This window comes from Hipposideros armiger, unplaced genomic scaffold (assembly GCF_001890085.2).
Source record: "Hipposideros armiger isolate ML-2016 unplaced genomic scaffold, ASM189008v1 scaffold_280, whole genome shotgun sequence".
NCBI classification, from domain to species: domain Eukaryota; kingdom Metazoa; phylum Chordata; class Mammalia; order Chiroptera; family Hipposideridae; genus Hipposideros; species Hipposideros armiger.
In genome coordinates this window covers 1,023,794-1,036,950 of record NW_017731630.1, presented here as the reverse complement: position 1 = coordinate 1,036,950, position 13,157 = coordinate 1,023,794, and the positions used below count along the sequence as shown (strand labels likewise).

The window sequence follows — 13,157 nt, the reverse complement described above, 5'->3', positions numbered from 1 at the left end:
GTCTCCATAACAGGTCTTACTACAAGCTGACTAGCGTGATAGACACGCTTGAGTGTGTCTAATCCTTGTCGAGAAATGTGGAGTTGAATTGAACGAAGTAGATGACTTAACCAGAAGGGAGGGCCGAGGCTTGATCTGCATTTGAGAAACGGGGAAGCTTAGACTCACAGCTAGTGGCAGCGACGGGGCCTCGAGCCCGAGGTCCTGACCCCAGGCCAGGGTACATGCAAAGGCTGTGCCAGCAGCTGCCACCTTATTTTGAGATGAGACACAGAAAGGAAGGAGTTAAACCGCCAAGCTGCCTTCCCCAAAGCAATTAATTACAGAATTGGAGAGGTGGCCCAGACAATTATGTCCTAGACAAAGGAGACGGGAGACGCGAGGGCAGGGGCTTCAGAGCCTCGTTCTGTGAGATTAATAAGCGTTTGGCATTTGGCTGGCACGCTGCGACTGGGGCAGCTCTGCCATCAGGCCCCGCTCCGCGGTGCCCCCCTGGGATGTCCCGGGGCACAGGCCAGTGTTTCCACAGTTACCGGGCCTTGGCCATGCCCAGCACACAGGCTGCAGCAGGACAGCCGGCCCCAGGGGACTCCCACTTGTGCAAGCGCCCCAGAATCTTCTCTGAGAGGAGCAGGGGCAGGTGGCAGCCTGGGAGTGGGGGGCTGGGGCTTCCAGGAACCCAGGCAGATCCCAGCCCCAGCCCCCGCCCTCTCGTCTCATGGCGAGAGAAGAAAGCCATGAGGCCTGGGCTTGGTCCCGGCTTTGCCACTGACTGGGTGGTGACCTGGCACAAATAGGACTCTCGTCTCCTGCACCGAGTGAGGGTAGTCACGCTGGGCTGGCCCTGCGAGAATGTTGGACAAGCTGTCAGCATGGCGTCTGGCGTGAGGCAAAGGCTCACGCACGTTCTCCCCTTCCTGCTTCTGCAGCCTCTGCAGCCTCCGTGTACCCCGCCTGCCCCTGCTCCGTCCGCTCCAGCAAGCACAGCCATCTCAGCCCGGCCAGCAGAGCCCCAGGCACACCCCTCAGCCTTCACCTGAGCCCCCTGCCCCATCCCAGGGCTGTCCACAGCCCCCCCACCCCCACTTTGTTCTCCTGGTAACACCCGGGGGGTTCTTGTATTCCTTGTCCTTTTCTTCATTGTCGCAAATGCCCCACGGTGAAGGGGATTTCTAAGGAGAAGGATGCCCAGGTTTGGGAAGAGTGGGTTATGCAGAGTAGGGTTCATTTATCCATCCATCCATCCATCCATCCATCCATCCATCCATCCATCCATCCCTAAATAGCCCTGTGTCCTGAGCCAGGCTTGTTTGCCCTGGTGCCTTGATGGACCGTCCAGGCCTGCACCAACCCTCTCTCCCTAGAGCTTACATTAGAGACAAGGACGAGCAACTTGGAGGCTGACAATGTGACAATTGCATTTCAGGTGAGGGTCACTCCGTGACAGGATGTGGCAAGGTCGGGGAGTGTGATGACAGGGAGCCTGTCTGTCCAGTGTTCTGGTGGAGGGAGGACGTGAGCCAAGGACACAGGCAGGCCGGTGGGTGGCCGTGAGGCTACAAGGGGGGAGGGGAGGGGCCAGAGGCCAGAGCCGGGCGGGGCCTGGTAATTCCCGGCGTCGCAGGCCTTGTGAGTTCCGATTTATTTCTCAGAGGCATAGACTCCTCTGAGTGGCACGGTCTCTGCTGTGTGAGAACAGAGAGAGAGGGGCAGTGGGACACCCTACAAGGGCCAAGACTGCTGGCCAAACGGTCCCCAGAGTGCTCCAACACGGAGGCCCCTTCAGAGCTGGATGTGGGGGCCAAGCGTCCCACACAGAAGCAAGTCCCCCATGCAGTAGTGGTCAGCTTGGTGTGGTCAGAGGGGACCCCAGTTGTCCTGTTCCTGCAGGAGGCCCAGTGGACCCTTATCTGCTACTGAGCATGAGAGACGTGGAGAAGCGGGCTTTCTGACGACCCCACGACCAGCTCGGAACCGCCCGTCTATCTGTGGAATTATGTATTTTAGTATCTGACCCAGGCCCCAGTCCAGAGCTGCAATAAAGCCCCAATCAATACAAATGAGAGGACAGTGGCACAGGAGAAATATAAACTGCCAGGAAAGCACAGGGTACGTGGGGCTGCCATCTCCAGAGAGCCAGAGCCACTGCGGGAAACGCCTAAAACTGCAGGTGGGACACTTGGTTCATCAGACCTGCTCGTCCCCAAGGGTTACTCCCATGACCACCTCCCCAGGCCTTTGTCACCCACACCAGGCAGCTTGGCTTCATAGAGAAAAACTCTGGTCTGAGTCCCCACTTGCCGGCCTTCTTTTCCTGGGCTCCCTGGGGCAGGGGTTCAAATACTTGAGTGAGAATGGGGTTCGTGAGCACAGCGGCGGGGCTGTCCCCACACTCAGTCCCCTCCCGTCCTTTGCAGGGAGCTGTGGCCATTTCTGGCCAATGAAGTCGGAGTGATGTCTGCGTTCCCATCTGGCCTCGGGACCTGATGATCCCCTCAGCCCCAAGCAGGGAGGGGAACAGGGGATGGGAGGCCAGTAATAACCTCATCGGGCTGTAGGAAGAGACCCCAAAGGAAGACCCGGGTTGCAGCCTCTGCAAAGCCAAGTTCATGCTGCCCAGGAGACCCCTCTCACGGGGCTCTGCATACAGAACCGGGCCCACAGCGGCACCCAGGCCGGGGCTGTATGGCGGGAAGGGCCTCGCTGTCCCCAAGGCCCAGGGACCCCTCCAGGCCTCCAGCCTCACGCTGTCCTTCAGGTAGCACCTGCGCGAGGGGGACAGGCCAACAGAAGAGGAGGCGTTTCGTTGTGCATTTGCCAAGCGCCTTTCTCTCCAGGCCCCCAGCTCCAGGCTTCTCAGGCCTTTGAGAAGCCTCCTTGCTTGTTTCCTGGAGCTGCCTCCTCCCCCGACACGCGAGGGGGATGGCGGGAGGGGCGGAATTGCCATTTACTTTGCCACTCCTATCTCTGTGCAGCAGACACACGGGGAAGCTTTTAAATACTAAATGGAAGGCCAGGAGCTGCTGGACTGCAGGCAAATGCCTTTAATTCTTCATTTTCTCCCCCTGGACCCCACCCCCTCGTTGGCCGTGCTTTCTGTTTAATTAGGGGAAAGAGAAAATTGTGACATCAACTCAAGGGCATCACCTTCCCGATGTGGTGAAAGCAGGGAATTAATCCAGGCCCAGCCAGCGCGTCCCCCCGCCACCCACAGCAATCCGGCTTGCAGATTCGCACAGCAGCAGATAAGGGGAAGGGGGCGGGCGGGATGGGAGGGGGCCGAGGCTTTCCAGAGCCAACCTGGGAGATGGAGGGAGCACCCAAACGTTAGCTCCTGTTCAGTGAGCCTGGTCCCTTCTGGGAGGCTGAGCAGAGGGAGGAGCAAAGGGACACGGCACCCCCTCCCCCAGAGGCTGCGGCTGCTGTGGGCTGTGGGTCTGAATGGGGCTGGAAGTGGGGAGCAGGTTCGTGTTTGTGGACATCTGAGAATTGGAAACAGGCTGAGAGGCAGGGATAGCTGGGCAGATGAGGTGGACTGGGAAGTCTTCATTTGTTCATCCATTCACTCATCCATCCATCCACCCACCCATCCATCCATCCATCCATCCATCCATCCATCCATCCATCCATCCATCCATCCATCATCCACCCTCCCATCCATCCACCCATCATCATCCACCCATCCTACACACGTTTATCCAAGGTGAGGCAGGCTTCAGGCTCTGTTCTAGGCACAGAGCTCAATGCCAAGCAAGACAGACTCAGCCCCTGCCTCTGGCCACGTCAGTCCCCTGGACCAGCACGAACGTGATGGCCGGACAACGTGCAGGTGCGTGCTGGTCTCTGGGGCCCTGGATCAGACTGCTCCGTGGCTTTGGCCAGTGGCCTCACGTTCCGGTGTCTGCCTTTTCTCGTCGCTGTGGTGGGGACCCTGGAAGTAACCACCTGGGGGTGGGGATTAAACAGTTAGGACAGATAAAGCACTGGGCCCAGGGTGCCAGGGACTGATGGGGTGTCTGATGGCCCTGCTGCCCTGGGGAGAGGGCGTCTCAGCAGAGGAGGCATTTGGATGGAGACATGGAGGAGGGGGGTCTTGGGGAACCTGACCCACAGCTCAGGGGTCCTACGGGAGGTCTGGAAAGGGTGGGGGGGGGACAACCCTGCTCCTGTCTTAGACCTGAGGGTCCCCAGGCCTTTTCGGAGGCAGGGACCTGGTTGCTTCCAGGATGACCTGGGAGTAAAGACAGTGGGCAGGTGCCAGGCATGTCTTCCGAGGCCTCCCAGGGGGATTTCTTCCACCTACTGCTGGGAAGGGGCAGAGGTGCAGGCCCAGGACCAGGGGTGAGTGTGGGGCCACAGGCAGCAGTCCCATCCTGAGGCATCAGGTGTCAACCACCCGGGAGTCTCCCCTGTCCTGTCAGGGCGAGCGTGGCCACCTCATTGCCAGCGAGGGGCTTCCAGGAGGGTGGGCACTGACCAGGACGCCCTGCCAAGGGAGGGACTCCGCTCACACCTCCAGGAGGCGGCAGACGGCAGGGCTGAGGGAGAAGAGGCCCCTCCCTGTCCGTGAGTTGGACGGCGGGCTCCTCGGGGACACTGTAATTGAGCTGCGTGGGGCCAGCTCTGAAGATCTCACAGTCTTCGCTGCAAAGGGCAGTGGGCCCGATGGCACTCGTCATCTCCCCATGCAAATTGATTTTCCTTCCCCCGTCTCATTTTATTCCTTTCAACAGTTAGCAGTTGAAGAGGCTGGTTTTAAATCAGGACAACGAGACTTCAGGATTCAACAGCTGAAAAGGGGGCCGCTGCTGCCGCCCGCGGGAGTCGCAAGGGCTAGTCTCCTGCAGGACAGACCTACAGAGTCTGGGCCGCTCAGAGGCAGGTCCCAGCCCCATCCCGCCTGCAGATGACACCTGCACTGTAACCTCAGGAAAGCGGGGACCAGAACCAGGGGTGCAACAAGGAGTGTCTGTCGTTTTAAGCGGCTACATTTGGGTAGTTTGTTCTGCAGCAATGGACAGCGGTCCAAGTAGGGGGTCCATGGAGGGACAAGCAGGACCGGAACCTCCATGGTCAACTAGCTGACCACAAGTTGGTGACCAGCACGTGAAGTCGTCTCTGAGTCAGGAATGATATGGGAAAACTCCTAAAGCTAACCCAGCAACCCTGACACAGAGAGAGAGGTGGGGGCAGAGATGGGGACCCTAGTGGCGTGAGGTCAGGCTGTGGTCCTGGGAAGCACAGCCCTGCGGACACCTTGATTTCAGATTTCTGACCCCCAGAATGGTAAGGGAATTGATAGTTGTTGTAAGCCTTAGTGTGAGAGAACTAGCAGTTATACACATACAGGTGGGAACCCTGGGAGCTGTGTAACAGGTGGGGTCTGTGAGGTTCACCAGGGACCAATTCCACACTCCTGGCTCCCCAGATCCACACATTTTCGTCCCCTTCTCCTGATCACAGGGACAATTTACCTCTGTATCTCTAAATGGCTGCCTCTTGGCTTTCCAGTTTGGGGTTTTATCCGTTGACTCCCTCCAGGGAGAGTGAGGACCCTGTGCCCGCCTGCCGCCAGCCCTGGCCTGCCCCTACGATAATAATGCCATTTCTGCCAGATCGATACTGTAAACACGCCTCAAAGCTGAGCCCCGAACAGGTTTTTCCTTCTCCTGCACCAACACGCTGTTTTCCCTGGAGCTAATAAACGGCCTTATTTTTTTTCGTTTGCTTAGATTTCTATACACTTAACACTAATTCCATCTCAAATTCTCCCCCGGCTGTGTAAACACATCGGTGTCTGAGCACGGTAGGCATCCTCATTATTTTGTGTCTCTGCAAGAATGGCTGTCACCTGGCCCTTCGGTATCTCCTCTGAGCGTGTCCTGTCAGCCTCGCCCAGTGGTGGGGATGGGGGGTGGGGGCATCTGCGTTGCTCTCTCTCCATTTTGACATAAGTGGAAGTCCTTTAGGTGGAGCTAATTCTTCCGGGAAGGGTGTGTAGGAGGTACCTTTGCGCCTTTGCTGGATAAACATTTATCATCGTCTCCCAGGAAGTCGATGACTTGGCGGGATGGGCAGAGGGGGGACCCTGGTTCCTTGAGTGTGTAGGCATTGTGTGTCATCTCCGGCACCCAGCCTGGCTGTTGAGAAGACCATGACATTTCGATTCTGGATCCTTTGTCAGAAGCGTGTTTGTTTGTTTTTTTGGTTCTCCCCCTCTCTGGGAGCTGGTTGGACTTTTTCTTTGTCTCTGTTTCTGAGACGTCATAATCACGAGCCTTGCTGTGGGTTAATTTAATCCAAGGTGCTGAGTTCACAGGGGGACCCAGTGAATCTGGAAATCCAGGCCTGTGTTAGTCTGCTGGGACTGCCACAACGGAGACCCACAGCATGGGCACCTTAAACCACAGAAAACGTATTTCCCACAGTTCTGCAGGCTGGAAGTCCAAGATGAAGGCCAAGCGGGGCTGGCTTCCCCTGTCTGGGGCCGCGCCTCTGTGTGTGCCTGTCCTAACCCCCTCTTCTTATGCGGACATCAGTCATAGTGGATTCGGGCCCCCTGCCATGGCCTCATATTAGCTTGATCACCTCTTCAGAGGCCCTTCTCCAAATGCAGTCCCGTCCTGAGGTCCCGGGGGTCAGGGCGTCCACCTGGGGGTGCTGGGGCACACCATCACAGTGTCCTACCGTCTGAGGAGAGCTTACTGAGTTATTTCTTGGGTGTTTCCTACCCTCTGCTTTCTTGGTTCTCTCTTTCTGGGATTTCTGTTCTTAAAATATTATCCCTGTTGGATCGGCCTTTTATTTTCTTCACATGTTTTCTTTACGCTCGAAGGTATTTCCTCAGCATGGCCTGTCTCTGCTTTGTGGCTTCTATCGCTGCTGTCGTGTTGTCTTCCTGAGCATCTGTCCCACCTCAGCGGCTTCTCTCACAGCACCTTTGTCCGGTCTTATTTGTGCCTCCAAGGACACTTATCCTTGTTTCGGGGAGTTCATCTACCTGCACTGTCTCTGTTTCTCCCAAGTTGCTTTTATCACGGAGTCACAGTGCTCTGTTTTCCATAGTAGACGCTTGCATCCATGTGTGGGGACGTGGGTTGATGTCGTGCTAGGGGAGAGACACCCAGAGCCCAGATGGGGGCTGTGTCTGGTGTGAGGGTGGCTTTCTGTGGGCTTTGTGTGTGGGTGTGGGGGGGCCCAGTCGGGCCATTCCTTGGGGGACCTGGAGGTCATGTCTCTCAATCCCTGTAGACTGGTCAGACTCCCGGGAAGACTGCCAATGCCCGCCTGGATTGCTGGTCAGGGGCTGTGTGCACACTTCTGCTCAAGCCCTCAGTCTCAGGAAGACGCCTGCCCGGGCTCGGATCCCAGCCGTGCCTGGCGTCCCCAGGACAGACCTGGTCCGTTCTTCCGTCGACGGACAGAGGGACAATCACCTAGCTTCTCAGAACTGGAAGGGGACCTGGGGATCTAACTGTCCCAGAAGGAGACTTGCAGTAAACGCTGATCCGTCGCAGCTCCCCCCTCAAACCCTGTAGACACTCCTTGAGCCCGTGGGTGGAGGTGGGGTCTCAATGAAAATGCATGTTGTTTTCTCGCTGCTGCCCATCCATCTGTTAAATACCTTCCACAATTTTGTGCTTTGCACAGTTGTCCCGTAAGCCTAAAACTGCTCTAAAAAGTAAACTCTATGAGAAATATATGATTTTCTTAACAATGGCACCCAGAAGTAGAATAAACACTAGGTGCTTCTCCAAAGGCTTCATTCCCGTCTTCCAGTTCCCAGTAGGGTAGTGATTTCATTCCCTGATGGCCAAAGGGAGGACAGAGGAAAGAGGCAGAGGCCTGGGGACGTGTCCCCGCTCTGGCAACGGTGCCCAGGACACCTGGGAAGGTCCCTGCGTTTCTTCAGGGCCTGGGCTCCCTTGAGGTCGCAATGCCAGTATGTGACAGAACTGGGAAGGTAATTCTGCCTCGCTTACCCCAAACCTCCCTTTTAGGTCTTTTTTCCTAATATTCTTCTGTTGGGCCCATTGACTGGGAGGTGGGGCCGTTACAGCCATGAGCTTCATACCTTTAATTTCTCCAGGGAGACAGAAAAATGACTTGCCATCAACTTAGCGCACAAAGGATCGGGTTCATCCCCTGAAGCCCAGAGCCCCGGGAGGGCCCCCGGGAGAAGGCACAGCCAGAGCCTTGACTGACAGGTGAGGGCACGGAGCAAGCCCCGCCCCGTGGCAGGGCCCCCACTTCAGGTCCCGGCAGCGCAGGGGTCATGGAGTTTCGCCACACAGGCTGCTGTCCTCTGCTGCTCCTGCGGCCCCTCCCCAAAATGTAACCCTACTTGCGAATTCCTCAACAGGCACGTCGGGAGAGCCCCCAGGGGAGGAGGGACCCAGCCACGGACCGCACCGCAGGAGGCAGCCTGTCAAGATTTGCTGCAAAGAACCCACAAGGTGGTATTTAGCTGTGCTCGGAGGGTTCATTTTTTTGCTATGAGAAACAATGGTTGTGCTGTCCAGACCGCCTTGTCAAGTGCAAGCATCCATTTTGTCACCGTCAGACGCCATGTGACCCCGTGCGTTCCTTATTTCACTCTGTGAACTGCTGCCTCTCAGCTCCAGTAAATGATCGCGACGTGGACATGACAACTTGGCCTTCAACGGCATTTGTTTTCTGTTCCTGGCCAAATGCTGACATATAAAACTCAATTTCATTTTGCAGGAAGTCAAGCGATTGTGTGTTTGTTTTGACCTCTTCTGAAGGCACGGTTGGTGCCTCCCACTCCGGCCTCCTTCCAGCTCAGGTGAGGACGTGCCACGTGGCCAGGTTAGCTGTAAGTCAGCCGGGAAGGGATCACGGAGGAACCCGAACTGACCAGAAGGGGATTCTGAGTTCTGAAGAGTCAGGGCAGCCTGCCCTTTGTGGAGCTGGCTGAGACCCTGGCAAGTCCCTGCCCTGATTGGCCTCAGGCTTCCGTCTGTGAAATGGGCCATCGCACCCACGGGGCGCCGACTCCCAGGACCCCAGCACCCGCTATGCTCCGCACAGGCCTGGCGCCTGCAGGTCGAAGCCCGGACCCTGCTTTGCTCCTCTCAGCTCTGTGACACATCATCTTCTGCGATCTCAGTTGTCCAAGCCACCAAATGGGGAAGGCATGAGACCACAGTCGTGTGGCTGTAACAAGACAACACTCAGAATGCCCTTGGCCCAGCCTGAGCACAGAGCAGCTGCCCTTTCCTCTCGGTCTGATTAGTATTTAAAGAGGCCGTGTAGATGATATTGGTGCCGCGTGACGCACAGGTTTGGGGGCCAGCGCTTACCTGAGGGGTGGGATGAGGAGGACACAAGCCCTTGCTTTACAGATTGAGCCCAGCTCCCTTGGCCCGGCCCCTGTCTCAGCGCCTGTCACAGTCTGGTGGTTTCCGTGTTAGTGGGGCTCCCCTGGGCGCAGATGGGATCGTGTCCTGTCCCCTCCCCAGGTTGCACTTGAGAACTTGCACCCTCTGCTGAAGATGGGGTGCATGGCCCCACCCACTGGCGCTGGGCCTTCTCCTGGATCATGGCCAGGCCTAGGACGGGGCGGAACTAACGCTGGGCCACCTCTGAGTGGGGTCTCCTGAGGCACTGTCCGAGCCTTTCCTTCTGCCCATCTGATGTCCGTTCCCCAAAGGACGGCAGCAAGCCCAGTGGTGGCCACAGAGCCCAGGCGAGACCTGCAGACGTGCGCTTGGAGCAAACTCCCGTCACTAAGAGCCAGTGAGGTCTGAGGGTCTGACTCACCGGCCCTGCAGGCAGGACGCAGGCCTGACGAGCCCCGAGGAGCACGCAGAGCGCCCATCTGACGAGCAAGTCGCTCACGGAGGAAGTGAGACGCGATGGCTGACTTTCCTGGTGTTGCCCAGGTGACGCATGATGGAGTCTGACGGCCTTCCGATCCCTCTTTCCAGGTGTTTCTTCAGCACCTTGTGAGGCTTACGTGGGAGAAGGGAGGTCGCTTGATCTGGTCCGTGGGAGAGCCGTGATGCCAGGAGCAGTCGCCCCGTTTTCTGCCCCAACAGGCACGCTTCTTGTCCTGAGCGGGTGGCCGGGCTTTGGGGTTTAGGAGCCTCTGGTCCCCTTAGACCAGGTCTGAAGGAGCCCACTCCACTCATGGAATGTCCATTTCTCTTGCGATTTGGGGAAAATGAAACCTGTTCTGAATTTTTTTTTAAAGATAATTTTACCTAATATTTTATAGTGCTGATTGATGGTTCAATTTTACTTAACGATGGGTGTTAAGGCCCTTTCCCTGCAGGAAGGATAAATTTTCATTGAAAGATGTCAAACGCACACCTTCTAACTGGCCTGCTCACGTGGGGGCCTGAGGGGGTGGTGCTTGTGCTGGTGAAGATGACACCAGCGACGATGAAGAGAGAAGATGGGAGGAGAGGATGGAAATTGCTTCATGGGAACGCCAGCCTCTTGGCCGTCACTCATTCTGTCCTCTTTGCGTGAAACCTCCCTGCCTCCCACCAAGGACGCCAGCTCTCCTTCAGTCACAGTGGAGATGACACCTCCGCCAGGCAGCCTGCCGTGACTTCCTTAGGGAGTGTCTCTACCCACCTCTTGTTTTTATGCATTTAAAGGGCAGAGGCCACGCTTTGTGTCTCTTGGGCTATCAGGGCACAGAGCCAGCCCCAGACAGAGACGGCCTGCACGTGATTGGGCTCCTATAATTCTCCGCTGTGTGACCTTGGCCATGCTACGAACCTCTCTGTGCCTCAGGTTTCTCATTTATAAAGTAGGGACAATGACAGACCCACCGCTTAGGATTATTCTGAGGGCAAAGAGGAATGTATTGAAAGCACGTAGTGCAGCCCTTACTACAAAGCAAACCCTGGTAAGTAAATGATGGGTGGCGGTGGTGTCTGCTGTCACCAGGGGCGTTGTCAGCGTGCGGTTGTTAGGGTGCTGGTGTCAGTGTCACTGGTGTCGGTGTCTGCCTGTATCTAGGTCAGGTGCAGTGCAGGCTAGCTCTCTACAGTGTCGAGAACACCTTCCCTGGGTGGCCTGACTCACAGCGCCCTGCGTCCTGGCTTCAGCACCAATCATTATTCTCTTTTTACAGGCGAGGAGACAAAACCAGCACAGGTTTAAATGGCTTGTCCAAGGTCACACGGCGAGCGGGAGCCGCGCCCGGGCGCCTCTTCCCAGCTTGGCGCTCGGTCCGCTCACCACAGGGAGAGCGTCGAGTCCCTGTCGGCTCAGCGGGTATCTCATTGAAACATACTTCATGGAAACTCTGGATGGATGACTTGGGCATTCTTTCCAGAGAAGCTGTCAGTTCAGATTAGGCTCCAAGGGGCGGTGGCGCTCCGAGTTGGTGGATGTCGCTTACAGATGATAATAACGTGGGCATTTCTGAAGGCATCCATCACGTTGAGAAAAACAGGAGGGCCCTTCACGACTGGGATGGTGACAGTGGCGCCGGTGTTTATCGCACCCCCTCCAGGTGACCAGAGAGAGAACCCTGGGGCTGCAGAGCCGCCCGGCAGTGCTGACAGCTGTGACGTGGGGAGAAGGCTGTGTGGACCCTGCTGCCTGTGGTTCTGTGGTCGCTCCCTCTCCCAAGGCCACCAGAGAAAGATGAGCTGAAAGCACCTCTTCCCGGGTTTGTCTCCGAGATGGCGGGCTGGGCTCGGGGGAGAAGAGAATGCCCAGGGAAATGGACCCCCCTGGGGCTCAGGCCTCAGCTGCTTGATCCTAGCGATACCCAGTCGCATTGGCCCAAGCTGTTCCTCATGGCTGGCCTGCTCCACTCACAGGTGTTGACTCCCACTTTTGTTTGCCCAAAATAAAAATGAAGCCCCAGCTACCTTGTTTTTGAGGTGGAGAGATACACAATTGTACAGAAAAAGACGCTACTCTCAGTCACTCAACAAACATTCGCCAGCCCTTTGAAGGGTGCGTATCGTAAGGACCTGTCCTCAGGGATACTGTTGCAAGAACCAAATTAGATGAATAAGGTTCCAGGAAACTATTCAGGACCCGCTTTGTCCCTGGGACCAGACCAGGGGTTTCCTATCCCCATTACGGAAAGTTTCTGCTCAGGGCCTGTTTCAGGGAGGGAGTCATGCTCCGGCCAAGCAACACCTGCAATGGATGCGGTCAGGTGCCAACGATGACTGCTTGTTTTGCGGTGGCGGTTTGTTCTCGCTTCTGTAAACCTGTTTGCAATAATGGTTTATTCTTGCTTCTGTAAACCTGCTTCTGCTTAAGCTAAAGCATATATAAACTCTCACCGGCCAAGGCCCGGGGCCATTCTCCTCTTGCAGAGTGAGATGGACGCCAGGCCTGGCTCAATAAAGCCTTCAGAACGAAATCTCTGTCTCTTAGGTCTTTATTAACGAGCAAGGACCTAACACGTATAACATGCACAGAGCAGAGCTCAGCTCGTCTGAGTGTTGGTGAGGGCTGCCTGAAGAAGCACCCTTCGGGGAGGGAGTGGGGGGTGATGAAAGGGCCCTGTAGGGGCTCAGAGGCTGGGGAGCATTGCTCTTTCCAGGAGCTGGAAGGCCCATGCGGTTGGATGTGGCATCCGAGGGAGAAAGGTTGGGGTGAGGAGAGGGCTGGGTGGACCTCAGCTTCCCAGGGCCTGAGTCATGGCGGCTGGAGCAGCAGGCCGGGTGAGGAGCCTGCGCCTGGCCTCCTGTCCTTATCAGCTGGGTGCCCCCTTTTCTTGTACTCAACTTTTGTTCAGACCTGATGTACGCCAGAAACTGTGTTGGGTCCTGGGGATGTAGTGTGGTCCTGAGGTTTCTGATGACGGTTGTGGTCACGTTGAAGGTAGTGATATGGCGACAGTGTTCTTGGTGATGCTGAGGTGACGGTGCCGGTGATGGTGGTGGTGGTGTTGCCGTTGGCAGGCATGGTAGGCATGGTAGGGCACTGATGGTGACAGGGCTGGTAGAGGTGATTGTGTTGATGGCACATGTGTGTGTCTGAGCGCGCGTGGACTTCTATTAGCTCCCAGCTCACTGCGTCTCAGCCCTTGACCAGAAGGAGTTTTCTTTGCCTGAGAGGACAGCGGCTCTGATTGCACTTGTGACAAATGGGTGCTCAGAGAGGAGGAGGAGGGGGGATGCTTATCTATTAATTGGTTTTCAGCCACTCCC

At 56.6% G+C, this 13,157-nt stretch overlaps 1 long non-coding RNA gene across 3 annotated transcripts; it reads left to right on the top strand.

The window, feature by feature from the left end:
* Positions 1-3,641: 3,641 nt before the first annotated feature.
* LOC109390815 (uncharacterized) lies at positions 3,642-12,341 on the top strand. 3 transcript variants are annotated; one of them, XR_002125646.1, is made up of 4 exons: positions 3,642-3,829; positions 8,090-8,207; positions 8,363-8,456; positions 8,725-12,341. It is a non-coding gene; the product is annotated as an uncharacterized LOC109390815 (long non-coding RNA). The 3 variants fall into 3 exon arrangements; XR_002125647.1 differs by having other exon boundaries at positions 8,363-10,882; positions 11,111-12,341; XR_002125645.1 differs by having other exon boundaries at positions 8,363-12,341.
* Positions 12,342-13,157: the final 816 nt, after the last annotated feature.